Source organism: Pseudorca crassidens, chromosome 10 (genome assembly GCF_039906515.1).
Source record: "Pseudorca crassidens isolate mPseCra1 chromosome 10, mPseCra1.hap1, whole genome shotgun sequence".
Lineage (NCBI taxonomy): Eukaryota > Metazoa > Chordata > Mammalia > Artiodactyla > Delphinidae > Pseudorca > Pseudorca crassidens.
In genome coordinates this window covers 14,097,552-14,123,624 of record NC_090305.1, presented here as the reverse complement: position 1 = coordinate 14,123,624, position 26,073 = coordinate 14,097,552, and the positions used below count along the sequence as shown (strand labels likewise).

Below are 26,073 nucleotides of genomic sequence, written 5' to 3'. Positions count from 1 at the left end.
GCTCAACTTGTTTTGCCTCACACTTCACATTTTACCTAAAATAAGAAAGTGACTTGAATATTCCATCCTCCTGCTTGATTTAAAATGGTACCAATTATAATTACTTTTACAGTTATTACAAGTGTGACTGAGCCTCTTTTTGGATGTCAAGAACCCAACGAGAAAAGAATTTTGGTAGCGAATGTAAGAGCCATGTTGCAAAGAAGAAAAACGTGACAAGCTAACTTCAAGTTCAAATGTTCTAAAGTTGGTGGCAGGATTGAGGGTGGAGTGGTGAGGGCAGGCTTCACCCAGATTGTAGAAGTCTCACTTGCTTAACTATAAGTAACCACACAAGAGGACAGATTGGCTGGGGCATGCAAGGAAGGAAAGCCACTCTAAAACATCTGATTTTGCACTAAATTACCGGGAAAGGGGAATCAGCAGTTCTGCCTACTCTGAGTGTCTCTTACCCTACAAAGTATTCATTATATGAGAAGCAACCACCTTCTGATAGGAAAGAACAGGACACTTTTTCCCTCTTGTGTTTTCATTAGAATTGCCAAAGAAAGGAATACTTCAGAAACGGTGCTGGAAAGCTCAGGATGTATAAGGAATTTTCATATTCTGCTGGCGGCCTGAAAAGGCAATCTGCTCCAAAAACGCAGTGGGTGAGAGAGCCAACCTTCAAAGTATTTTTAACTAACGTAGTTTATATCCGTTTCACTACCCAAAATCATAGCTGTTATTCCACTGCACAAAGATAACATGATTGGAGAGGATAATGTTTTACTAGGATACTTGTCTAGTTATTTAGGAATTTTTACACCATCTGTAAAAACTTTAAGATTTAGATAAATTGGTAAAGCACAATTAAAGGGACTAAGAGAAAAAGAAAGTTAATACAATGAAACAGCTGGATGTTACTTATGTAATAGAAATATTAATTTATGTAAAAATCCAGTTGATCTGTGGTGAGGGGTCTTAATTCCAGGCCATGATATGAAAGTCTAAGAGTTACTCAAGAACAAGGGACAAAACAGAAGAGACACATGAATGTTCTCAAAATGTTTACATGCCCCTGCAAGACACTGAGTCATCCCTGCAAAGTATTCATAAAAGGTATGAATGCTTCACAGTGACAGGGAGCTAACAAAGGGAAGCATTTTCAGGAAGAGTAGGTAGTGGGCAAGGTAGGGCTGAAGTGCTGCCTGTATAATGGAGAGACATTCTCAGGAAGCAGAGCAGAGATACTCTAGCAGAGCAGAAAGAAACAGTAATCCGAAGGTCCCACCTCTGCCTTGTTGGGAAAGCCCTCCCAATATCAACTAAGACTGACATGTTAGGCAACCAGCCCAACACAATCCAAAAATTAGTATTTTGTTGACCTTGGCATTTCTACCCAATGCAATGATTTATTTCACTGCTGGTTCACGTTCTTGACCAAAGCTATTAGTGACTCAAATGGTACTGACTGAACCTAAGAAAGTGCTGACCATCATCAGCCATTAGCCACTTGCTGAAATTCTACCCTAATACAGTTTGGAATGGAAGGTAGACCAGCTGACTGGTAGAGTACCAAGGGCTATGGACATTGGTGGTAAGTGAGGCAAGGGCTTATGCAAACCTCCATACTGGCCAGTGTTGTGGTTCTACTCCCTTACTACATCTTTGACCCATTCTCTGGCCATTCATCTGGCCACCCATTCTCTGGCCATTCATCTGGCCATTCAGTGGCCATTCATCTGGCCACTCATCTAGTGCACTCTGTGCACTAGATGAACCAGTGCACAACCAGTAATATCAGAAAAACAGTTCTAATACATGCCTTGAGAGGGCGAGAACAAACGGGAACACAGGCAGCCTCACTAGTAATCACAGAAATGGAATTACTCAAGTATATTTTATGTCCATTTAATTGCTTTGTAAAAGAATGAGTAGATGCATGGCATCACAATAAGATACTTCATCATTATTTGAAAACAATAAAACATATTAGAAACTATTTTCTAGTACAGTCGTCCCTAGATATCCATGGGGGATTGGTTTCAGGACCCCTGGCAGATACCGAAATCCTCAGATGCTCCAATTCCTTTTATAAAATGGCCTAATACAGTTGGCCCTCCGCACCCGCGGCTTCTGCATCCACAGGTTTCACCAACCACAATGTAGGACCCACCAATATGAAGAGCTGACTGTAAAAACAAACCCAAGAAATGCTTAATTCTTAGCAATAATGGAGGTAAATATTCACCTACTCAGGCTTTGTGAGGTGGTAGCATTGCTGCAAAACACTGTTTATCACTGTGATAGGAAAGGGAACTTCGGTTTTCTTCCCCACTGTTTCGCAGCTTCATTCAGGGGAAATCAAGAGATGAAAAAATATTCAGTCTAAAATTCTTTTAGTTTTAACATCTTCATCTCAACAGGTTCCAGGATGTCAATAAGATTATAACTCTGTAACCTGGAGACCCGGTTTCTTCTAAAAATGGAACTGATGTGCAAATATATCGCTACTAATTTTTTTGTGGGTCAAAAGGACAGACACTCCCTTAGGAGGGGAATCATAAATATTACCAAAAACTTTTCTAGGCAGTCTCTTTGCTATTTGAAATTATGTAATGAATAAAGCCCATTATTTTAATAAGATCTATTTTTTCTAGCTTTATTGAGATATAATTAATAAAAAAAAATTGTATAAGTTTAATGTATACAATGTAATGATTTGATATAGATATATTTTGTGAAATGATTACCATAATAAGGTTAGTTAACACTTCCATCACCTCAGTTACCATTTTTTTAAGATGAGAATAATCAGATCTAATTTTTATATTTTTTCCTACAAAGTACATAGGAGAAATATATGGAAAGACATGAGATCACGACCAACAAAGTACATGATATTGTGATAAGCTAACTCTAAACCTTACAGAGTACAGGGCATCCGGGATGTCAAGTTTTAACGTTTACAAAACGCCTATCCTTCTAAAAAGCGCATTTCTTTTTTCTTGCCTTCTTTCTGTATTCTCATTACCACTGCGAGGTAAGACCCAGGAGGCGGAAAACCATTCCCAGCTTTCCTAACAATAAAAACTTACCAAAGAAGGTAGGAGTGAATATGAGAATAACAGCTCAATGATATTTTGGGCATTGTAATTTTACATTCATCATTGTAGGTCCCTCCTCAACACCACTGCGGTGCCCTGCCCGCCTCTTATTTAATCAGTGGGTCCCTTGCCTCCCACAATTATTCATACAGCCCTGCTGAATAATTGCCTTCTCCCTGCCTGGCATAACAACAAAGCTCAGAGGCAGGAAGGAACGCCACTTACAGGCAGGTCAGACAATGATGTAATTAACAGATCAAGGAGAAGTGTTATTTCAGAAAGCCCCATTGAGCAAGAGACAGGCTGAATTCCTGGCTTATGACACTACCAAGAAACTACAGTGCCTAAAGAACGAATATCTAAACCAAAATGTTTTCTCCAAATGAATAAAAGCATGTGTAAATATTACCCTCTCCTGTGAAAGTTAAAAGTTGTATACAGACATATTATAGACACAAATTTAAAACCAGTGTGGGAAAAGAACTCCTCCATCCCACACCAAGCAAGGTGCAGGGCATGTATTTTTGTACATCTTTGCCAAATGAGTTTCTCAAGGAATCAAATACAGAAAAATGCAGAACGCAGAAAATAAGGTCAACCCACAAAGAATTGAATTCCATACATTAGGTGCTATGGACGTAAAGGTGATTAAACATAGTCCCCACTTATAAAGCATAAACTGGTTGAGGAGGCTGTCAACAGACAGGTTCATATAATCATACACAGGACAATTTGTGGGTTTATAGCTTCAGCCACAAGTCCAACAAAAAAGAGAAATGAGATAGTCTTGTTCTATCTTCCCAAGAAAGACAAAGAACCAGTTGACTTAAGGTCTGAGACTCAAACTCATGACTGCAGAGGAATTAGAAACCACTGAGACATAGCTTTCAAAGCATGTTCTTTTTTTTTTTGCGGTACGCGGGCCTCTCACCGTTGTGGCCTCTCCCGCTGCGGAGCACAGGCTCCGGACGCGCAGGCTCAGCGGCCATGGCTCACGGGTCCAGCCGCTCCGCGGCACGCGGGATCCTCCCGGACCGGGGCACGAACCTATGTCCCCTGCATCGGCAGGCGGACTCCCAACCACTGTGCCACCAGGGAAGCCCCCCAAAGCATGTTCTTTAATAGATACCACAAGCCATGTGATCAGAAGTATCCCCAGCTATGAATAAGAGAAGTGTATTTCACTTATATTGTTGTGTTTTCAATTCAAGCAAGGGAGCCAATCACAGATGAGAAGTTTCTCATTTCATGTTGCGAAAGCATTGATCACTTTCACTCTCTTTAATGTACAGTTTTCCATTTTTTAATAACTACTAAGGTATAATGCATTGGGTTTAGGAGTATTCATCCACCAAGTAAAGAGCAAATGCCAATATTAATAAAAATAAAATGTTAGTGCAAGACCTCCCACATATGCCTAAAGGTGAAAAAACAAATTTAAAATTAAAATAATGAAATAAATTAACTTAGATGCTCTTATGCCTCTTTAAATTATTTAACACTCAGGTGACATCAGGGAAACATTATCAAAAAAAAAAAAAAAGCCCAAAAAACAAAAATATAATTAAAAGGACAAACATCAAAGTATTTTTCATTCTCAGGTAAAACAACATGAATTAAAATTACTATTCTAGTCCAAAGTCACTTTCACTTCCAAGCTTATTCAGATTCTTTCAAGGCAGAGGCTACATCTTATACATCTTTATACACTCAGCCTCTAATCACTCAATACCACAGTAGATAACTTCTCTAATGTACATGGAGGAGAAGAAATACTCAGGGCCTGATTCTCATCTGGATTCGTTTCCAGCAAGTCAAAAGCTGAAAATATTGATAATTTGTTATAGCTAAGGCACTTCAATAAATTAAGGCAGGCATCCCTGAAAAAAAGTCTAAGTACTCAAGAGCAGTGGCTGGAGATACCAGCTCCCCAAAGCTCAGCTTGGCCCAATTCCCATCTCCGAAATAATCAGTTGCACAAAGTAGGTTTAGTCCCCAAACTGTCTGGACTTTGTTCCTCCACCAACATCTGGGTTCAACATGATTCCTGACCTCTACCTCAAACTAGAGATTTCAAACACTAAGAACCTCACTCAACAGGAAAGTAATACCATAAGTCAAGGCCAGGGGAAACACAGAAGCCAGGACCAGCAGAAACAGTACAGAGAAATGATTCTGATGTCCTTAAAAATGTTCCTAAACATCTAAAATATTGAAACAACTTTTCAAAAAGGAAAACTTAAATATAAATTTCTCAGATTAAAATATTTGTATCATTCAAGAGAAAGACAGTTTCCAGAAAGCTAAATGATCTTACCATTTAAATAAAATGAGCTTTTCTCTTTCTGATAGAGCATACTTTCCCCTCTGCTGTAGGGTTTGGCTCTGAAAACCTGGATCATAATCTGGGAGACCCAAAAACTAATTATTATGTTTAAAAAAAGACATGTCTTAAACTGACCTAGTTTGGAAGCCTGGATGCCTTTAAATTGCCAATGAACTGAAACCATTCATGAGAATGGGGCTTTTGAATGCTGAGAATGTTCTTTGGGGCTCAGCACAAAGATATTTGGCATAGGTGACTGTAAATATTTGTAAAACTCTGGGTAAATGGACAGTGTTTGACCACACTCAGAACTCACGTCCAGCACAGTACTGTAGAAGCAAGTTATCTAGGGTGATTGGTTTGGGGGTGGGGCGGGGGTGGCTGTTGGTTGAGGGGTTTTTTTTCTGTTTGTTTTAAATAAAAAGCCAAGCAATTCAATTTCGCTACTTGACATCTTTTTACATTTTCTATACCTTGAGTTTGTTTACTCATCAAGACAGTTCGAATTTATTTTCTTTCCCACTTTCCTAACTTTATGCTCAGCACAAAGAATAAAATCCCAGTCACAGGTGTGCAAAAGGGAAGACAGGAGTTTTATGAAAATGTGGCCTTGGACTTCCTAATACAATTCTCTCCACGTGGCCTTATGGATCTGATATAGATGTCTTTCTTTTTCTCGCTCTCTCTCCTCTTCAAGATAGCTTCAGAAATACTGAAGGGACTGTTACCCATGAAAAGGACTAGGGTCGAAAAGGGAGGACAGAGTAAGGAGGAGGGACCAGCAGAGGAATTAGATGTGAAAGGGACTGGGGACCAAGAGGCTCATCTCAGTGAAAGCTACAGCAGCCAGATACTTTAATTAGCCAGCAACTCAGTGAAGACTGGTTGGGTTCCTTTTGCCTCTTACCCACACCCTAAAAACTGAGTCATCTCAAAGTTCATTTATTTTGCTTCTGGGACTAGACTCCCGCAATCGGCTGCTTCAGAAACGTTAGATACATTGCTCTTTAATTCATACCTGGCAACGTTCAAATAAACCTCCAGAAATGCCAGTTCAGAAGAACACTGCTAGTCCTATTGTGAGCCCCAGCTAATGTTTTGAAAAGATACGTGCTGCAGACAGAAATAAGAAAGCGAGACTGTAGTGCAAGCGTGAAGACAGAACATTTTTTCAGAAAGGGGAAATCATTTCTGAGAAATCCAAATGTGAGAAGTATATGCTTCAGGAGCAGACTTACAGCAGAATCCCTGAAACTAGTAAGAAAAACAAAAGGTACCCTGGAAGGGGTAAGCTAAAGATACCTTTAGTCTGCTGATACAGGAATTGGTTTCATTTTAACTTAAACTTGAGAACAGCAATATAAGATCAGAGTTTCACCCTGTTTTATCAGCAGTTACACGACAAAATAAACAGCATAATATATGACCAAGATCCCACAGATAATAAAATATCTTATCCATATCTAGGTATGTCAACGTATTGCTGTGCACTTCCAAATAGCAGAAGGCAAACATCTGAGATTATGCCAAGTTTGGTCTCCGCTGAAGACACAGCGAGGTTTGATCTAATCTGGAATTTTGCAATACATTCTGAAGAGACTGTTTTATTAGAAATTAAACGTTTCTTTTTACCTTTACAAAGGTATCTATTTTTTAAAGTTAACAGGTGTTTCAGGCATTCAGAACGAATTCAGTTCTGTACGTTTTAAGCACTGGAGGCAGAAAATAAAGCTAAAAACCATGGTATCAGAGATAGTCTCTCGTCCTTTTTTCTTTTCTTAGTCCAACCCCACTGCTGTCTTGCAATGCCTGCAGCGTTTAAAAAGCTCGCTAAACCTACCTGGCAGGAGAGCTACGTTCCTCCCAGCCGCCGGGCTTCTCAGCAGACTCCCTCGCGCTCACCGCCAGCCGGGGCTGCTCGCACCCCGGGGAAGAGGAGTTGTTCCATTCTCTCCCTCTGCCGCTGGCAGCTTCGCGCTCTGTAGGACTGCACAAGGGCTCGGGCTCCCAGACCTACTGGGCCGGAGGAAGAGTACCTGTAACCGCCTCCTGCCTCGGGGCACAGCTGCGATGCCCGGGAACCTTGCAGAGCGTGGGGCTCCGCACGCCAGCAGCAGCCCCAGGAGCCGCGCGTTTATTTATACAGGAAGCTCAGGCGCGGCACTTCCTACTTCCCATCTGGGTCGCTCTTCAACTGCAGGTGATGGTCTTAACCCTGTCTGAACCCGGCTGCCAGTGCGCCCGAGCAGTCCCGCCCTCCTGCACTCGCTCCACTTAGCAGGACCTCTCTCTTGTCCTTCTTGGACGGCTGCTGCAGAAATGCCGAGCAGGGTAGCCAGCAGCAGCCCCTAGTGTCCTTCCTTCTGCCCAGACAGGGGCACTTCACCTACTGGCTCTCAGAACTTGACGCTTCTCTGCACGCGTCCTCCCAGGACGCCTGTCTCCCTCCTTCCCAGCTCTTTAAGTCTCTTGTTCCTACTTATAACAACCCAGACCTGCCTTCCCACCTTGCCGGAAAACTGTTTCTGTAGAAACACTTCCCATGCATGTTTCATCCAAAACACATGTACTTGATTTGTCCTTTTGCATCTAATGATAAAATTAGATCGCAGGCAAATCCAATCAGGACAGTCTCAGTTTACCTCATATAATACAGGCACACTTTTATGAAACAATGATTTTGCTGGAAGTGCTTTGTCAACAAATTATGTGGGGAACTGCTCAGTAACCTAACAGGTTGTACTCCAGCTAAAGAAAATGTAACAAAGTAATTGAGAAGCTGTGGGGTACTAGGATACGCCTTCCTCACTCCAAAACCTCAGACACTTAGTCTGTGTGATGTTTATAACACATTACATACCTACTCACTGCCTACATCCGCCAAAGGTCACAATCACAGTCCCAACTCCGTTGAACATTCCCATTTACAAACGTGGCTCTTCCGATCGGGAATCTTTCTGTGCTCACTCTGCACCCTCACTCTGCTTTTGCAACCACAGTCAGGAATGTGCTGCCTACAAGGAAGGGACTCACAGCCCTTTGTGGAAGGAATCTGAGCATGCCAGTGAAGTATCAGCAGTAGGCACAGTGCCACAGGACACAAGCAAACTGCTTCTCGGCTCTCCACGTTGAAGAAAACCTCGAGGTCAACGCCAAGTGCCGAAGCACATAGTGTATCTCTGTGTATGGTGGTAGGACAGGCAGGAGGACCAGTCCACTAGTGGGGGAGGAAGGGAAGGAGGCGGAGGGAGATAAGATGGTAAGAAAACATACAGTGGGGACCCAAAATAATAGAACTGAAGGATAGTTGAGCTTGACAAGTCCTTCTAGCTAGTTTAGTCCAGACACCTAACTTATGTCCAGGGAGATTTAAGTGGTCGGCTTGAACCAGACAGGGGCAGAGCTGGAACGACACCTAAAGCTGTGTTACATGAGAAAGGTATTTGTTAATGAAAACCACCCCACGGATGTCTAACTTCAAATTTAACAGTAGCTTAGGTTCTGGGATAAACAATCTCAAGATATTTTCTTGGTGTAGTGACCATTGTGGATGGACAGGAATCAGGAAAGATAAACAAAGCACGTTCTAAGAGGTTACTTTATTCATTAGTGTCAATACAAAACTCTGGTGCCTTAAACCAAAGTTCAACAGAGTCCACGTTTTCAATTACCATGCAATGAAGTTATAATCTCTTGTCAACAGGATAAGGGAAGAAGCTATTGCTAATGTGAATGAAAACATGGGTTAAGCAATAATCATGCTGCCTGTTGCTGCAAATGGCAGACGGGAAGAAAAATACATTGTATAATTAAATAATATCAGCACTGATTATTTTCAAGTTTATAAAATCTGCATGCAAATTTTTTTTTTTTTTTTTTTTTTTTGCGGTAAACGGGCCTCTTACTGTTGTGGCCTCTCCCGTTGCGGAGCACAGGCTCCAGACGCGCAGGCTCAGCGGCCATGGCTCACGGGCCCAGCCGCTCTGCGGCATGTGGGATCTTCCCAGACCGGGGCACGAACCCGTGTCCCCTGCATCAGCAGGTGGACTCTCAACCACTGCGCCACCAGGGAAGCCCTGCATGCAAATTTTCATAGAACTAAATAAACATATAGAACACTATAGTATTACGTGAACAACTCTTTCAGATCTGGAATAAAATACATAAGAAAAAATTTAACCAAGGAGGTGAAAGATCTGTATACTGAAACCATAAGACACCGATGAAAGAAATTCAGGACAGAAATAAGTAGAAAGACATTCCGTGCTCATGGACTGGAAGAATTAATATTGTAAAGATGTCCACCCTACCCAAAGCAATCTACAAATTCAATGCAATCCTATCAAAATTTCAATGGCATTTTTCACAGAAATAGGACAAACAATCCCAAAATTTGTGTGGAACCACAAAAGACCCCAGATAGCCAAAGCAATCTTGTGAGAACAAAGGTGGAGGAATCACACTTCCTGATTTCAAACTATATTACAAAGCTATGGTAATCAAAACTCTTTCAGATCTGCCTAACGAATCCACAGCGTGCATCATCCTCTCAAGCATGTATTGATCTCCTCCCAGACAAGCTGCTTGATGTTAGGAAGACAGACATAAGTTGGACACGGCCCCTGTCCTCAAAGAGCTCTCAGTCCAGGGAAGGAGTCAGACAAGCAAATCAATTATCAGGATACTATGGTGTGTATGTATGTGATACAACAGACTGAAACATGATGTGCTTTGGGAGCACAGAGAAGAATTTAACTAAAGGAAAGGGGCTGGTAAAAAGAATCAAGGAAGGCCTTCCCTGAGAAAGTGACTTAAAGCTGATACTTCAAGGAGCCAAGTGGGGAAGGTAGAAAAAGGTGAACCAGTCAGAGGCAAGAGCCACTGCAAATGCCTAGAGATGTCAGACTTTAGGTGACACTTTTCATAATTCAGACAGAGCAGATGCATTCAGAAGTAAAGAATGAGGGCTTGAACTAACATAGTGGCAACTGGCATGAAAAGGAAATGAACAAATGGAGAGAGAGCTCAGAAACAGAATTAACGGGACTTGATACCTGATTGGATGTAGGGAATGAGGGAGAAAGAAGAGCCCAGGCTGCTGGTACCACTAATTGAGAGTGAGAATAAAAGAGGAGCAGCATAAGGAAAATGATTCCATTAAATCCTGCAGAATCTGAGGTGTCTCTGGGACATATAGAAGACTTGTCTAGTAGGCTGTCAACAGAGAGAGATCTGGAGTAGAGGGTCTTTTAGGAATTACCACCATTTAGGTGGTGACCACGGATGAGATTACCAAGAGCTGAGGTCACCCACAAAAGGTTGCAAGCTGTAGAAGGACAAAGGGCCTTTGGACCCATACACACTCTATCACCCACCAATTATTATGTAACCTTAAACAAGATATTTAACATACCCAAAACTCAGTTTGCTCATGCACAAAATAGGAATGATGATATTCATCTCATAGGTTGTTGTGAGGCTCAAGGAGAGGTTTGTAAAGTAGCTAGCACAGTGGCTGATGGCACTATATGAGTTGTGGAGGTAGGGCAGTGAATGTCACCTCCTAGAATTGTGTGGTACACAACCTGCTCAGCTGTACAGCATGGCCCTGGCCTGATACACAAAAGAAACTCAATCAGCATTGTTCACCTTAGAAGGAAGGGAAAAGGAGAGAAAAAAAGAAAAGAAAGGGATCAGAAAAGAGAGCCCAAAGGAACGCCAGTATTTATTTAAAATGTAGGTAGAAGAGGAGCCCTCATATAAGCCTAAGAAGGAACTGCTTCACTCAGACCACAAAAGTAGATGTAACATTTGATATCTCAGACTGAGAAGTAAAATCCAGTCACCTCAATCTACAAAAATATTTTTTTATCTTTCTGAGCAATGATAGACATAATATAATAAATTGTTCACCAGAGATTGCAGTCATATTGACTTTCATCACAATAGAGAATTTCCTAATCTGAATCACAGACCTTCCTAAAGAAAAGGCAAACAAAATCTTGGCATTAATGGTAAGTAATCCAAACCACAGGAATTGTATTAACTTGTAACATACCTAAAGTCATGTAAAAGCAAGACCAAGATGAATCTAACACATACTTATATAGCCAAAATGCAAATATAGAAATATAATTACTAGATTACTAGATATGCATGTGTAAGATACTTATGTAATATATGCCATATTATATAAAATGTAACATGTAACAGATTATATATAACATACATTGTAGTCCTACGTAAGAAGGAAATCAACAATGGAATTTCTTTTTGGAGAATTACTCTCATTAATTAATATAAAGAAATATCAAGATTCATTCTGATGCCACTGAAATTACTCTTCTCGTCTACCTTAGTATATGTTAGTAACACACACCTTAGACTTGACATCTTAATTACATCCTGCGATAAAACATTGAAAAAAATTTTTTTAATGATTTGTTGAGTTTCAAGAAATCAGATGAAAGAACACAAGTACTGGGAAACCAGCTTCTGCAACAGGTGCCATTCTCTCTCCATGGGAAAAGATTTAAGGCAAAGGTCATGGTATTCTGCCAGTGACAATTTGGTCATTTCTCATTTAGAGCTACCATTTCATTCACATTGTTCTGTTGGATCTAATGGGGCTCATCTTATACATACATTCAACATTTATTGAGGGTATTGAGTATAGAACAAAGACTAAGACACAATACAAAAATAAAACTAAAAAATCACAAAATAATATAAGAGAAACTATGCCAGAGATTCGTTCAGGGTGGCATGACAGTCAAACTACATGGAAAGTCAAAATATGACCCAGAAATGATCACCCAGCTACATCTGACTTGATAATAAGAGTTTTCAAAAAGCTGGAAACATCATTTTGGTTTATTTCATGCATACAAGAGCATCTCAACATCTCACAGAGCAAGTCAAAACCAGCTGGGACCCAGTAAGAAAAACCTGACCAGAATGGTCATCATCAAAAAGTCTACAAACAATAAATGCTGGAGAGGGTGTGGAGAAAAAGGAATCTTTCTACACTGTTGGTGGGAATGTAAATTGGTACAACCACTATGCAGAACAGTATGGAGGTTCCTTAAAAAACTAAAAATAGAACTACCGTATGATCCAGCAATCCCACTCCTGGGCATATATCCAGAGAAAACCATAATTCAAAAAGATACATGCACCCCAGTGTTCACTGCAGCACTATTTACAATAGCCAGGACATGGAAGCAACCTAAATGTCCATCGATAGATGAATGGATAAAGAAGATGTGGTACATATATAGAATGGAATAAAAAAAAGAATGAAATAATGCCATTTGCAGCAACATGGATGCACCTAGAGATTATCATACTAAGTAAGTCAGACAGAGAAATACAAATATTATATGATATCGTTTATATGTGGTGGAATCTAAAAAAGATGATGCACATGAAGTTATTTACAAAACAGAAACAGACTCACAGACTTCAAAAACAAACTTATGGTTAACAAAAGAGAAAGGTGGGGGAGAGGGGTTAAATTAGGAGCTTGGGATTAACGTATACACACTACTGTATATAAGATAGATAATCAACAAGGACCTACTGTAATAGCACAGGGAACTCTACTCAATATTCTGTAATAACCTGTATGGGAAAAGAATCTGAAAAAGAATGGATATATGTATAACTGAAACACTTTGCTGTACACCTGCAACTAACACAACATTGTAAATCAACTATACCCCAATATAAAATAAAAATTAAATTTAAAAAAATTTGAAAAGAAAAACCTGACCAGAATAATCTCATACTGCCATTGCCATCATTCCACACAAGAGCCCATCATGACCCGAGGTGAAGGGCTGAACAACAAAACTCCTAACATCCTACATATAACACCACTAGCAAGCTGGGGTTATGGACTGATGAGAAAATGGAATTCAGCACTCTTGTTCATCACCTAACTCTAGAAAAAAATGACTATGTTAGCCCTGAATTTAAATTCGCCACTAGAAAGTCAGATGAAATCATCTTGAGAATCCTTGTTTGCAAAGTTTACATTAATCCTTCTATTAAAATTACCATCTCCTCCAAATTCTTGCATATCAGACAATCAATGAAAAAATTCCCCAATGTTCCCATAAATCATCAGCCCAGCCAATGTACCAACTGGTTTGTAGAAAATGAAGGACTCAGTGCTGTGTACCCATATCCTATAGATAAAAGGACTCAGCTGAAATAAAAGTCCAACTATTTCTTGCCTTAAATCATGAGGAACTTCATTCTTGGAATTAAGATTCCAATCTACAAGGATCAAATTACCCATACATGGGAATATTATAAATGTTGAGTTTTCCAGTGGGACTTTATTTTGAAAGGCACCTTAAAAAGTTAAGTCTTCTCTGTGATGTAGTTGGCTGATTCCCTTCTTTTCCTGCCTTCTCCCTTTCCTTCATCTCCTCCCTCTTCCTGAAAAACAGTGAATCATAAAGTCCCCAGTGAAACCAGGAGCCAGAGAGAGCGAACAAATTCTATCATCTGCAACAGATCAAAGAAACCAAAGTTAAGGGCATGGAAGCGAGGGCTCCGTGAATGCTGGTTGAAGAAATGCACATACCTTGAAAGGCAGGCATCCTATTCTGAATCCTACAAGAGAAAAAAAAAAAAAAATTCCCTCCTGGGAAAGTCGATTTCCCTTCCATATCTACCACCCTCCACCTAAAGTCCTCCATGTAGATATTAACAATTGCAGCAAAAACCAGACTCTGTGCAACAATGCCTGCATCCCGAACAAAATGAAATCTCAGCCTTCTTACAAATCAGTGTTCCTTTAGTGGATCCTTCTCATTCCCCTTGGCCTCTGGAGAGGAATCATACTCAGATTAAATATACAAAGATCAGTTTAAATAAGCAATAATTGCAGTCATGCTCCACGGTGTTACAAAGCGCCTTTTTCCACAAGTCCCACAATCATTTTAATATATTCCTGACCCACAAAACTATACTTATCTCATGAAAGTCACTGTTACTAGTTGCACATAGTTAATGATCTCATAAGGCCAGTAATAAAGAAAATAATCTTCTGCCCAGAGTGTCTCTATTCAGATCATGGGTCTTTCCTTCCTCCTCTAACTCAGGTCCCTTTATTCCCCAACCATGGAACTTAACACAGCACTCAAATTACTGATGTGTCTACCTCCCTGAGTAGTCTGTGAGAACAGTGTCATAATATTTTTCCCACTTTCTACTCACATCATGTACCAAAGTTAACAGCCTATGGTGTCTTCTAAACATTTCCTCTGTGCTCATTTCATCACACTGATGTTTGCTAAACACACACACACACACACACACACACACACACACACACACACACAAACCATTTATCTTAGCTCTGTTGTCTATTCATAGTCTTCATTTTGCTTTAGGGTAGTTCATGTTTTTCCTGTCTATTTACAAGAGCTCTTTGTAAATTATACACATTAACACTTTGCCTGCAATATAGTTTAAAAATACTTTTTTCCAGACAGAGCTGATTTCTATTGATTTATTTTATGTTACTATTTCCAGGAAATGGTTTCGGATGGTATATATTCTGATATACCTTCCTTTTCTCATAGAGCTTCTGGGGTTTGCAGTCTTGATTAAAGAGGTCTCCCAAGGTTTAGATTGTACATGTGGGCTTCCCCAGATTCTTGTGAGATTTGGGGGTTTTTTAATCCATCAGGGAATTATCTTTAAATAGTATATGATAATTACTGTTATATTTTAACCAGATAGAGAATTACCTATAAGCAGAACAATTTATTAGGTAACCAGGATTTTCCCACTGAATTGGGCTGCAACATGTATCAAATATTCAGTTTTCCGTATTTTGAATGATCTGTTCCTGAATCTATTCTCTTCCAATAATCGATTTGTTGATTCCGAGGCCAAAGGTATTTTGAAGTAGTTCTTCAAAGACACAAAACATTTCTAAAATCTGATTGACAGTGGATGGCAAAAAAGAGAAAACACATACTGTACGCTGAAGGATTTTTTAATATTCAACATCAGCTTCATCACAAAAATGTTGTAGTTCAACTACTTAGTGAATGTAGAAAAATATTTGTAAAATTTGGCAATGATTTCTATTGCAGTTTGCTTGAGAGAAATATTGAGTTATATGTGCAGTTATTTGTGCAAATTTCTCTCCGTGGATTCCTTATTTTAGTAATTCCACTGTATGTATTCTGACATTGTGTGCCACCAAAATCCTTATTTGTATTTTAAAAAATAAGTCATTTTCAGTGGCTGCCTGGGGCTGAATGTGAAAGTGTGGATTGGCTGCAAAGGGAGCACCCTTTGCAATTTTGGGGTGATAGAAGTGTTCTAAAGCTGTATGGTAGTGATGGTTGTACAACTGTATACATTTGCTAAAAGTCTTCCAATTGCAAATGTAAAACGGGTGAAATTTTGGTATATAAAGTCTACCTCAATAAAGCTGTTTTAAAAGTAATTTTATTTTTGATGATAGTTTTAAAACAAATTTACAATAGAATTCACAATAATATTAAATATTTAAATTTCAGTAGAATAACTATTCTAAAGCTTTACTTTGATTCCATGAATTATATGAAAATAATTAAACCATTCAGGTAAAAAGTTTAACTGAATTTCTATTTGAAGAATCTGATAATATTTATATAAATCTAGCATAATCTGTGAAAATTCCTCTTTTGCTAATGGGGCCAACAGATTAACAGCTATTACTTTACTTTTCTACATGCATAAGAAAACTTAACATTGAAAATGGGTGGAATAGTTTTAGAAGAGTCATTTGATCTAAATGAAAAGCCATGCTTCACAGAATGAAATATAATGACACCTTCTGTGACTGCATGTGTTAAATCATGGTCTCTGGGCAAAGTACTCTTTTTTTTTTTAACATCTTTATTAGAGTATAATTGCTTTACAATGGTTGGGCAAAGCATTCTTAAATAATTAAAAATTTTTGAAGTAGATATGGATGCTGCTCCAGTAGATGTGTGAATTATACATTCATCACCATCGTTCTTAAGAAACAGAAATTCAGTACTTAATTTTTCATTAAACTTTGTACTTCTTTAGTTCATTTTCTGCCAAAGGGGATTATCCCAAAATAAATGTTAAAGTTTTAAACAATAAAATAAATAGCTATCGATTTGTACCCTACAAAAATGACAAAACTGCTGTACCAGGAGGAGTCAGACTTTCTACACTTCCCACTGACCTCACCAGTGGTCAGCGTGGCAGCTGCCTGCTTTTCACAGGTCACAGTGGGGAGCGTGGCATAACTGGTCTACCAAGTAGCTGACAGGGTTAGCAACATCAAGAACTTCTCCCACCACCATGAAGACTGGAATGAGTTAGTCGTTCTCAGCCACCACTGTTGGAATGCATTTCATTTTCTCAGCAAGTGCTTTGCATGCTGTTCTTCAAAGGGAGGTGTAAGTTAACTTGCACTTGGAGAGAACTGGGGGTAAAAACAGGGTTATACTACCATCTTTCACATTTAAGCATGTGTTAAAGTAAAAGCACTCTTTTCAACAGATACATCTCACATGCTATTAGAGGAGACCATATAGTAAAACCTGATGTTATAAGGTGGAGGCTTACTATCTCATCTTATTTTAGTTCATTTTAAGATAATAATACTTCCTTAAAAATAAAGTCCAGAACCAATGCCAAATGGGACACAACAACTGGCACAAACTGGGACTTCTATAGTAATTGATCTGTTTGAATTTTCTACATGAGTCAACATTGGTCATTTATGTTTTACTTATAAAATTGTCCATTTCTTCAATATTTTCAAACTTGTTTCTACAGAGTTTTGCACATAGTCTTCATGTATAATTCTTATAATTTTTCCAACTCTCCTGCTTCTGTAGTCGTGTCTGTTTCCTCGTTCCTAATGTTGTATGTTTTTGCTTTTTCCAGTTTTTTGTCTTTAGCCGTTTTATCTATTTTTTTCTCCATTCCATTAATTCCAACTTTTAAAACTTTATCGGTTCCTTTATAAGTTTTCCTTTATAAGTTCTCCTTTGAGTAAAGTTTAGGGTATATGCTATGCCCTAAAGATTTGGGTATTTCCAATTTTTTATTGCTTTCTTTTTCATTCTTTTATCAAAGGTTTATCTGGGAGAGTTTCTTAGTTTCCAAGTGGTTTGGGTGGGGGTCATATTTTTACTATTAATTTCTAATTTAATTGGATTATGTTGAGGGAATGTGATCCAAAAAAATACTCTACTTTTTATATTTGTTATAGTTTTGCTTTGTTTTTGCCAAGTAGGTTAATAATTCTATTTCTAGTCATTGGTGTTTGGAAAACTGCACATCGCCAAAGAAATACTCCCTGAAAGGTGATGTGACCAGGTAACCTGCCCTGCTCACCTAAAGGCTAACTCCCAGAAGTAACAATGGCTCATGTTGCAACAAGAATTCTCACTTGCAAATCTGGAACCATTACATCTCTAAGTAGAAAACAAGGCAATTAATTATTTTTAACAGCCAGATGATTGTTTCACCTGGGAATTTAATCAAAACAAACCAAAGACATGCAATACTCCTGAATGGTGCCCAGCAAGCACCTGGTTCAAGTTTTCATTTTCCAACCTGGCATCTCAATTCTTCCACAGCATTAGTAGACATTGAATAAGCATCAGGCAAACCCGCTGTCCATCTACAAATCCAAGAGAAACACATTTGTCTTGCATGTCAAGAGTGCCTCAGCATGATTCACTGAAACCCGGAGGTGAAAGGGGCTAGTACTATTTTAAATGCAAGTAACTGCTAAAATATTTAGTCCCACCAAGCTTTGAAGACTCTGTACTCAAATCAGATCAGCCTTGGTGATCTAAGATGCAGACAATGAGCACATTTAAGAGAGGAAATCTTGTTTAAAAACACCAAGGAAATTCCAAACTCTTACAAAAGAATTAGCAGATATTTCAGCATAGATACACTTGGAGGCAAGGAGTTGTTTTTTTAAAGTTTTTCCTGAAAGTTCATAAAGGTAAAGTGGAAACTCCCTCAGGCCTGGTGTGTTTGAGGAATAAATAGATTATATTCTTGAGCATCTACTGTGTGCCAGGCAAGGTACTTGATACTAAGCATTTTGCATACATTATCTCTTTTAATCTGCACAAAAGTCATGATTACAGAAAATAACCTACATTTATGTGCATGCATTTTTAAATGGTTAGTAATGGACATATAGGAAAGGCTCATTAAAACATAAATTCGGCTATAAATTTCTCTCATGATATAGTCCATTTAGAATTAAATTAAGACTCCAATATTTTTACCTCTAAGTTGAGAAGAACCCCTTAAAACTTCTAAGATTTCAGTTTGTAATTTCAGCAAACTTTTGTTTCAAACACAGACCGATATGCCCATCCATTTCCTTTGAAATAACTGTTACAAAAAAATTAATTAAATAATAAGTCATCTAATCAAATAACCTCAGGAGATCTAATCCCATCTGGTATTATCCAATTGACCCAGCACATTACAGAGGTAACTCTGGCTAATACCCTAAATAATTTTAATTGGCACAAAATTCAAAGTAACATATAACCTGCCTACCCTTTTAGATTCATCTTCTGCCCTTATCATTTTGCATCTAAATTCTAGCCATACTAAGCTATTTTCAGGCACTCTGAATTTCCCACTCACAAGTTCCTCTGGTCCTTCATTAGCCGAGGCCATTCTTCCCCAACTTTCTCACCGAATGAAGAGCTCCTCATTTCGCAAAATGTCACTCACGGTGTATCTTTTCTGGGGCCACCTCCCTCTACCTAACTCCTCCCCCATCTGGTTAGATGGCCTCCTCTGGTCTTCCTCCGTTAGTACAATGCTCTCACACTATTAGAGCACCCATTCCTTTCTTCAGTAAACATTCATTAAGCTCCTATTATCGACCAGGTTCTTTACTAAGTACTAGGACTATAAAAATAAATAAAACATCAGACTTCAAGTGGTGTAGGAAAAGTCAGAGCAGTGCCACAGGATCCAGGAAGGCAGTTTTGTGAGCCCCACCCTGTAGGACAGGAAGAGTTGAATGGGTAGAAGTGTGAGACACTGGGAAAAAGAAATTGCATGAGTAATGGTATAGAGATGGATAACAGATAAGCTTTGTTGATGGCAGAAAAAAATTGCTAGCCAAGACATTTGATTAAAAAAGAAAAACTAAAATGAATCACTAATAAAACTTTGTTCAAGCTATTATAAAAGCAAAAGATAATCAGAGAAAGTCAATCCTAACTTTATTCCTAATTGTTGTTAATATCCAGGGCTTTCTTAAACCCAAAGAGGCTTATCAGTGATGTGTTAAGACTTTCAACTTTTATCTAAAGACAAAAAGGTTATTATTATTTTTTTTTAGATTCCATATATGTGTGTTAGTATACAGTATTTGTTTTTCTTTTTCTGACTTACTTCACTCTGTATGACAGACTCTAGGTCAATCCACCTCACTACAAATAACTGATTTTCGTTTCTTTTTATGGCTGAGTAATATTCCATTGTATATATGTGCCAAATCTTCCTTATCCATTCACCTGTTGATGGACACTTAGGTTGCTTCCATGTCCTGGCTATTGTAAATAGACCTTCAATGAACATTTTGGTACATGACTCTTTTTGAATTATGGTTTTCTCAGGGTATATGCCCAGTAGTGGGATTGCTGGGTCGTATGATAGGTCTATTTTTAGTTTTTTAAGGAACCTCTATACTATTCTCCATAGTGGCTGTATCACTTTACATTCCCACCAACAGTGCAAGAGTGTTCCCTTTTCCCCACACCCTCACCACCATTTACTGTTTGTAGACATTCTGATGATGGCCATTCCGACCGGTGTGAGATGATATTGCATTGTAGTTTTGATTTGCATTTCTCTAATGATTAATGATGTTGAGCATTCTTTCATGTGTTTGTTGGCAATCTGTATATCTTCTTTGGAGAAATGTCTACTTAGGTCTTCTGTCCATTATTGGATTGGGTTTTTTGTTTTTTGATACTGAGCTGCCTGAGCTGCTTATAAATTTTGGAGATTAATCCTTTGTCAGTTGCTTCATTTGCAAGTATCTTCTCCCATTCTGAGGCTTGTCTTTTTGTCTTATTTATGGTTTCCTTTGCTGTGCAAAAGCTTTGAAGTTTCATTAGGTCCCATTTGTTGATTTTTGTTTTTATTTCCATTTCTCTAGGAGGTGGGTCAAAAAGGATCTTGCTGTGATTTATGTCATAGAGTGTTCTGCCTATGTTTTCCTCTAAGAGTTTGATAGTGTCTGGCCTTACATTTAGGTCTTTAATCCATTTTGAGTTTATTTCTGTGTATGGTGTTAGGGAGTGTTCTAATTTCAGTCTTTTACGTGTAGCTGTCCAGTTTACCCAGCACCACTTATTGAAGAGGCTGTCTTTTTGCCACTGTATATTCCTGCCTCCTTTATCAAAGGTAAGGTGACCATATGTGTGTGGGTTTATCTCTTGGCTTTCGATCCTGTCCCATTGATCTATATTTCTGTTTTTGTGCCACTACCAGACTGTCTTGATTAATATAGCTTTGTAGTATAGTCTGAAGTCAGGGAGCCTGATTCCTCAAGCTCCGTTTTTCTTTATCAAGATTGCTTTGGCTAATCGGGGTCTTTTGTGTTCCCCTACACATTGTGAAATTTATTGCTCTACTTCTGTGAAAAATAGCAGTGGTAGTTTCATAGGGATTGCATTGAATCTGTAGATTGCTTTTGGTAGTACAGTCATTTTCACAGTGTTGATTCCTCCAATCCAAGAACATGGTATATCCCTCCATCTATTTGTATCATCTTTAATTTCTTTCATCAGTGTCTTATAATTTTCTGCATACAGGTTTTTTGTCTCCTTAGGTTGGTTTATTCCTAGATATTTTATTGTTTTTGTTGCAATGGTAAATGAGAGTGTTTTCTTAATTTCACTTTCAGCTTTTTCATCATTAATGTAGAGGAATGCAAGAGATTTCTGTGTATTAATATTGTATCCTGCTACTTTACCAAATTCATTGATAAGCTCTAGTAGTTTGCTGGTAGCATCTTTAGGATTCTCTATGTAGAGTATCATGTCATCTGCAAAGAGTGACAGCTTTACTTCTTCTTTTCGGATTTGGATTCCTTTTATTTCTTTTTCTTCCCTGATTGCTGTGACTAAAACTTCCAAAATTATGTTGAATAATAGTGGTGAGAGGGGGCAACCTTGTCTTGTTCCTGATATTAGTGGAAATGGTTTCAGTTTTTCACCACTGAGGATGATGTTGGCTGTCGGTTTGTCATATATGGACTTTATTATGTTGAGGTAAGCTCCCTCTATACCTACTTTCTGGAAGGTTTTTATCATAAATGGGTGTTGAATTTTTTCAAAAGCTTTCTCTGCATTTATTAAGATGATCATATGGTTTTTCTCCTTCAATTTGTTAATATGGTGTATCACATTGATTGATTTGTGTATACTGAAGAATCCTTGCATTCCTGGGATAAACCCCACTTGATCAGGGTGTATGATCCTTTCACTGTGCTGCTGGATTCTGTTTGCTAGTATTTTGTTGAGGATTTTTGCATCTAGGTTCATCAGTGATATTGGCCTGTAGTTTTCTTTCCTTGTGACATCTTTGTTTGGTTTTGGTATCAGGGTGATGGTGGCCTCCTAGAATGAGTTTCAGAGTTTTTCTCCCTCTGCTATTTTGGGAAGAGTTTGAGAAGGATAGGTGTTAGCTCTTCTCTAAATGTTTGATAAATTTCACCTGTGAAGCCATCTGGTCCTGGGCTTTTGTTTGTTGGAAGATTTTTAATCACAGTTTCAATTTCAATGCTTTTGATTGGTCTGTTCATATTCTGTATTTCTTCCTGGTTCAGTCTCAGAAGGTTGTGCATTTCTGAGAATTTGTCCATTTCTTCCTGGATGTCCATTTTATTGACATATAGTTGCTTGTAGTAATCTCTCATGATCCTTGGTATTTCTTCAGTGTCAGTTGTTACCTCTCCTTCTACATTTCTAATTCTATTGACTTGAGTCTTCTCCTTTTTTTCTTGATGAGTGTGGCTAACGGTTTACCAATTTTGTTTATCTTCTCAAAGAACCAGCTTTTAGTTTTATTGATCTTTGCTATCATTTCCTTCATTTCTCTTTCATTTATTTCTGATCTAATCTTTATGATTTCTTTCCTTCTGCTAACTTTGGGGGTTTTTTGTTCTTCTTTCTCTAATTGCTTTAGGTGTAAGGTTAGGTTGTTTATTTCAGATATTTCTTGTTTCTTAAGGTAGGATTGTATTTGTTATAAACTTGCCTCTCAGAAGTGCTTTTGCTGCATCCCATAGGTTTTGGGTCGTCGTGCTTTCATTGTCATTTGTTTCTAGGTATATTTTGATTTCCTCTTTGATTTCTTCAGTGATCTCTTGGTTAGTAAGTAGTGTATTGTTTAGCCTCCACGTGTTTGTATTTTTTACAGATTTTTTTCCTGTAATTGATATCTAGTCTCATAGCGTTGTGCTCGGAAAAGATACTTGATACGATTTCAATTTTCTTAAATTTACCAAGGCTTGATTTGTGACCCGAGATATGATCTATCCTGGAGAATGTTCCATGAGCACTTGAGAAGAATTTGTATTCTGCTGTTTTGGATGGAATGTCCTATAAATATCAATTAAGTCCATCTTGTTTAATGTATCATTTAAAGCTTGTGTTTCCTTATTTATTTTCATTTTGGATGATCTGTCCATTGGTGAAAGTGGGGTGTTAAGGTCCCCTACTATGATTGTGTTACTGTCAATTTCCCCTTTTATGGCTGTATTTGCCTTAAGTATTGAAGTGCTCCTACGTTGGGTATAAATATTTACAATTGTTATATCTTCTTCTTGGATTGATCGCTTGATCATTATGTAGTGTCCTTCTTTGTCTCCTGTAATAGTCTTTATTTTAAAGTCTATTTTGTCTTATATGAGAATTGCTACTCCAGTTTTCTTTTGATTTCCATTTGCATGGAGTATCTTTTTCCATCCCCTCACTTTCAGTCTGTATGTGTCCCTCGGTCTGAAGTGGGTCTCTTGTAGACAGCATATATACGGGTTTTGTTTTTGTATCCATTCAGCCAGTCAGTGTCTTTTGGTGGGAGCATTTAATCCATTTACATTTAAGGTAATTATTGATATGTATGTTCCTATTACCATTTTCTTAATTGTTTTGGGTTTATTATTGTAGGTCTTTTCCTTCTCTTGTGTTTCCTGCCTAGAGAAGTTCCTTTAGCATTTGTCGTAAAGCTGGTTTGGCGATGCTGAATTCTCTTACCTTTTGCTTGTCTATAAAGTTTTTAATTTCTCCGTCAAATCTGAAAGAGATTCTTGCTGGGTAGAATAATCTTGTTTGTAGGTTTTTCTCCTTCATCACTTTAAATATGTCCTGCCACTCCCTTCTGGATTGTAGAGTTTCTGTTGAAAGGTCAGCTGTTAACCTTATGGGGATTCCCTTGTGTGTTATTTGTTGTTTTTCCCTTGCTGCTTTTAATATGTTTTCTTTGTATTTAATTTTTGATAGTTTGATTAATATGTGTCTTGGCGTGTTTCTCCTTAGATTTATCCTGTATGGGACTCTCTGTGCTTCCTGGACTTGATTAACTATTTCCTTTCCCATATTCGGGAAGTTTTCAACTATAATCTCTTCAAATATTTTCTCAGTCCCTTTCTTTTTCTCTTCTTCTTCTGGGACCCCTATAATTTGAATGTTGGTGTGCTTAATGTTGTCCCAGAGGTCTCTGAGACTGTCCCCAATTCTTTTCATTCTTTTTTCTTTATTCTGCTCTGCAGTAGTTATTTCCACTATTTTATCTTCCAGGTCACTTATCCATTCTTCTGATTCAGTTATTCTGCTATTGATCCCTTCTAGAGAATTTTTAATTTCATTTGTTGTGTTGTTCATCACTGTTTGTTTGCTCTTTAGTTCTTCTAGGTCCTTGTTAAATGTTTCTTGTATTTTCTCCATTCTATTTCCAAGATTTTGGATCATCTCTCCTGTCATTATTCTGAATTCTTTTTCAGGTAGACTGCCTATTTCCTCTTCATTTGTTAGGTCTGGTGGGGTTTTGCCTTGCTCCTTCATATGCTGTGTGTTTCTCTGTCTTCTTGTTTTGCTTAACTTACTGTGTTTGGGGCCTCCTTTTCGCAGACTGCAGGTTCATAGTTCCCGTGGTTTTTGGTGTCTGTCCCAGTGGCTAAGGTTGGTTCAGTGGGTTGTGTTGGCTTCCTGGTGGAGGGGACTTGTGCCTGTATTCTGGTGGATGAGCTTGGATCTTGTCTTTCTGGTGGGCAGGTCCACATCTGGTGGTGTGTTCTGGGGTGTCTGTGGCCTTATTATGATTTTAGGCAGCTTCTCTGCTAATGGATGGGGTTGTGTTTCTGTCTTGCTAGCTGTTAGGCATAGAGTGTCCAGCTCTGTATCTTGCTGGTCGTTGAGCAAAGCTGGGTCTTGGCGTTGAGATGGAGATCTCGGGGAGATTTTCACCGTTTGATATTATGTGGAGCTGGGAGGACTCTTGTGGACCAGTGGCCTGAACTTGGCTCTCCCACCTCAGAGGCACAGCCCTGATGCCTGGCTGGAGCACCAAGCACCTGTCATCCACACGGCTCAGAATAAAAGGGAGAAAAAAAAGAAAGAAGATAAAATAAAGTAAAAGTTATTAAAATAAAAAATAATTATTAAAAAAAATTTTTAAGTAATAAAAAAAAGAAAGAAGAGAGCAACCAAACCAAAAAAACAAATACACCAATGATAAAGTGCTAAAAACTATATTAAAAAAACAAAAAACAGAAAAACGGACAGACAGAACCCTAGGCCAAATGGTAAAAGCAAAGCTATACAGACAAAATCACACACAGAAGCATACACATACACACTCACAAAAAGAGAAAGAGGGAAAAAAAAAATATTTATCATTGCTCCCAAAGTCCACCTCGTCAATTTGGGATGATTCGTTGTCTATTCATGTATTCCACAGATGCAGGTACATCAAGTTGATTGTGGAGCTTTAATCCGCTGCTTCTGTGGCTGCTGGGAGAGATTTCCCTTTCTCTTCTTTGTTCGCACAGGTCCTGGGGCTCAGCTTTGGATCTGCCCCGCCTCTGCGTGTAGGTCGCCGGAGGGCGTCTGTTTTTCGCTCAGACAGGACGGGGTTAAAGGAGCAGCTGATTCGGGGGCTCTGGCTCACTTAGGCTGGGGTGAGGGAGGTATACGGATGCAGGGCGAGCCTGCGGCGGCAGAGGCCAGCGTGACGTTGCACCAGCCTGAGGCGCTCCGTGCGTTCTTCCGGGGAAGTTGTCCCTGGATCCCGGGACCCTGGCAGTGGCGGGCTGCACAGGCTCCCCGGAAGGGAGGTGTGGATAGTGACCTGTTCGCGCACACAGGCTTCTTGGTGGCGGCACCAAGCAGCCTTAGCATCTCATTTCCGTCTCTGGGGTCCGCGCTGTTAGCTGCGGCTCGCGCCTGTCTATGGAGCTCCTTTAAGTGGCGCTCTTAATCCCCTCTCCTCATGCACCAGGAAACAAAGAGGGAAGAAAAAGTCTCCTGCCTCTTCGGCAGCTCCAGACTTTTTCCCGGACTCCCTCCCGGCTGGCTGTGGCGCACTAGCCCCCTTCAGGCTGTG

General features: G+C 39.0%; 1 protein-coding gene across 4 annotated transcripts in view; it reads right to left on the bottom strand.

Annotated features, from left to right (window-relative positions):
- RNF144B (ring finger protein 144B) overlaps positions 1-26,073 on the bottom strand; it is a 176,673-nt gene that overhangs the window by 79,885 nt on the left and 70,715 nt on the right. Inside the window, exon 1 of one of the 4 annotated variants that reach the window (XM_067752094.1) lies at positions 7,256-7,773. The exons of 1 other annotated variant lie outside the window; for it this stretch is intronic. The gene's annotated coding sequence lies outside the window, so the exon portion shown is untranslated. Of the gene's footprint in view, positions 1-7,255; positions 7,774-26,073 lie in introns of those variants that run through there. 2 more of the 4 variants (XM_067752095.1, XM_067752092.1) reach the window with 2 other exon arrangements.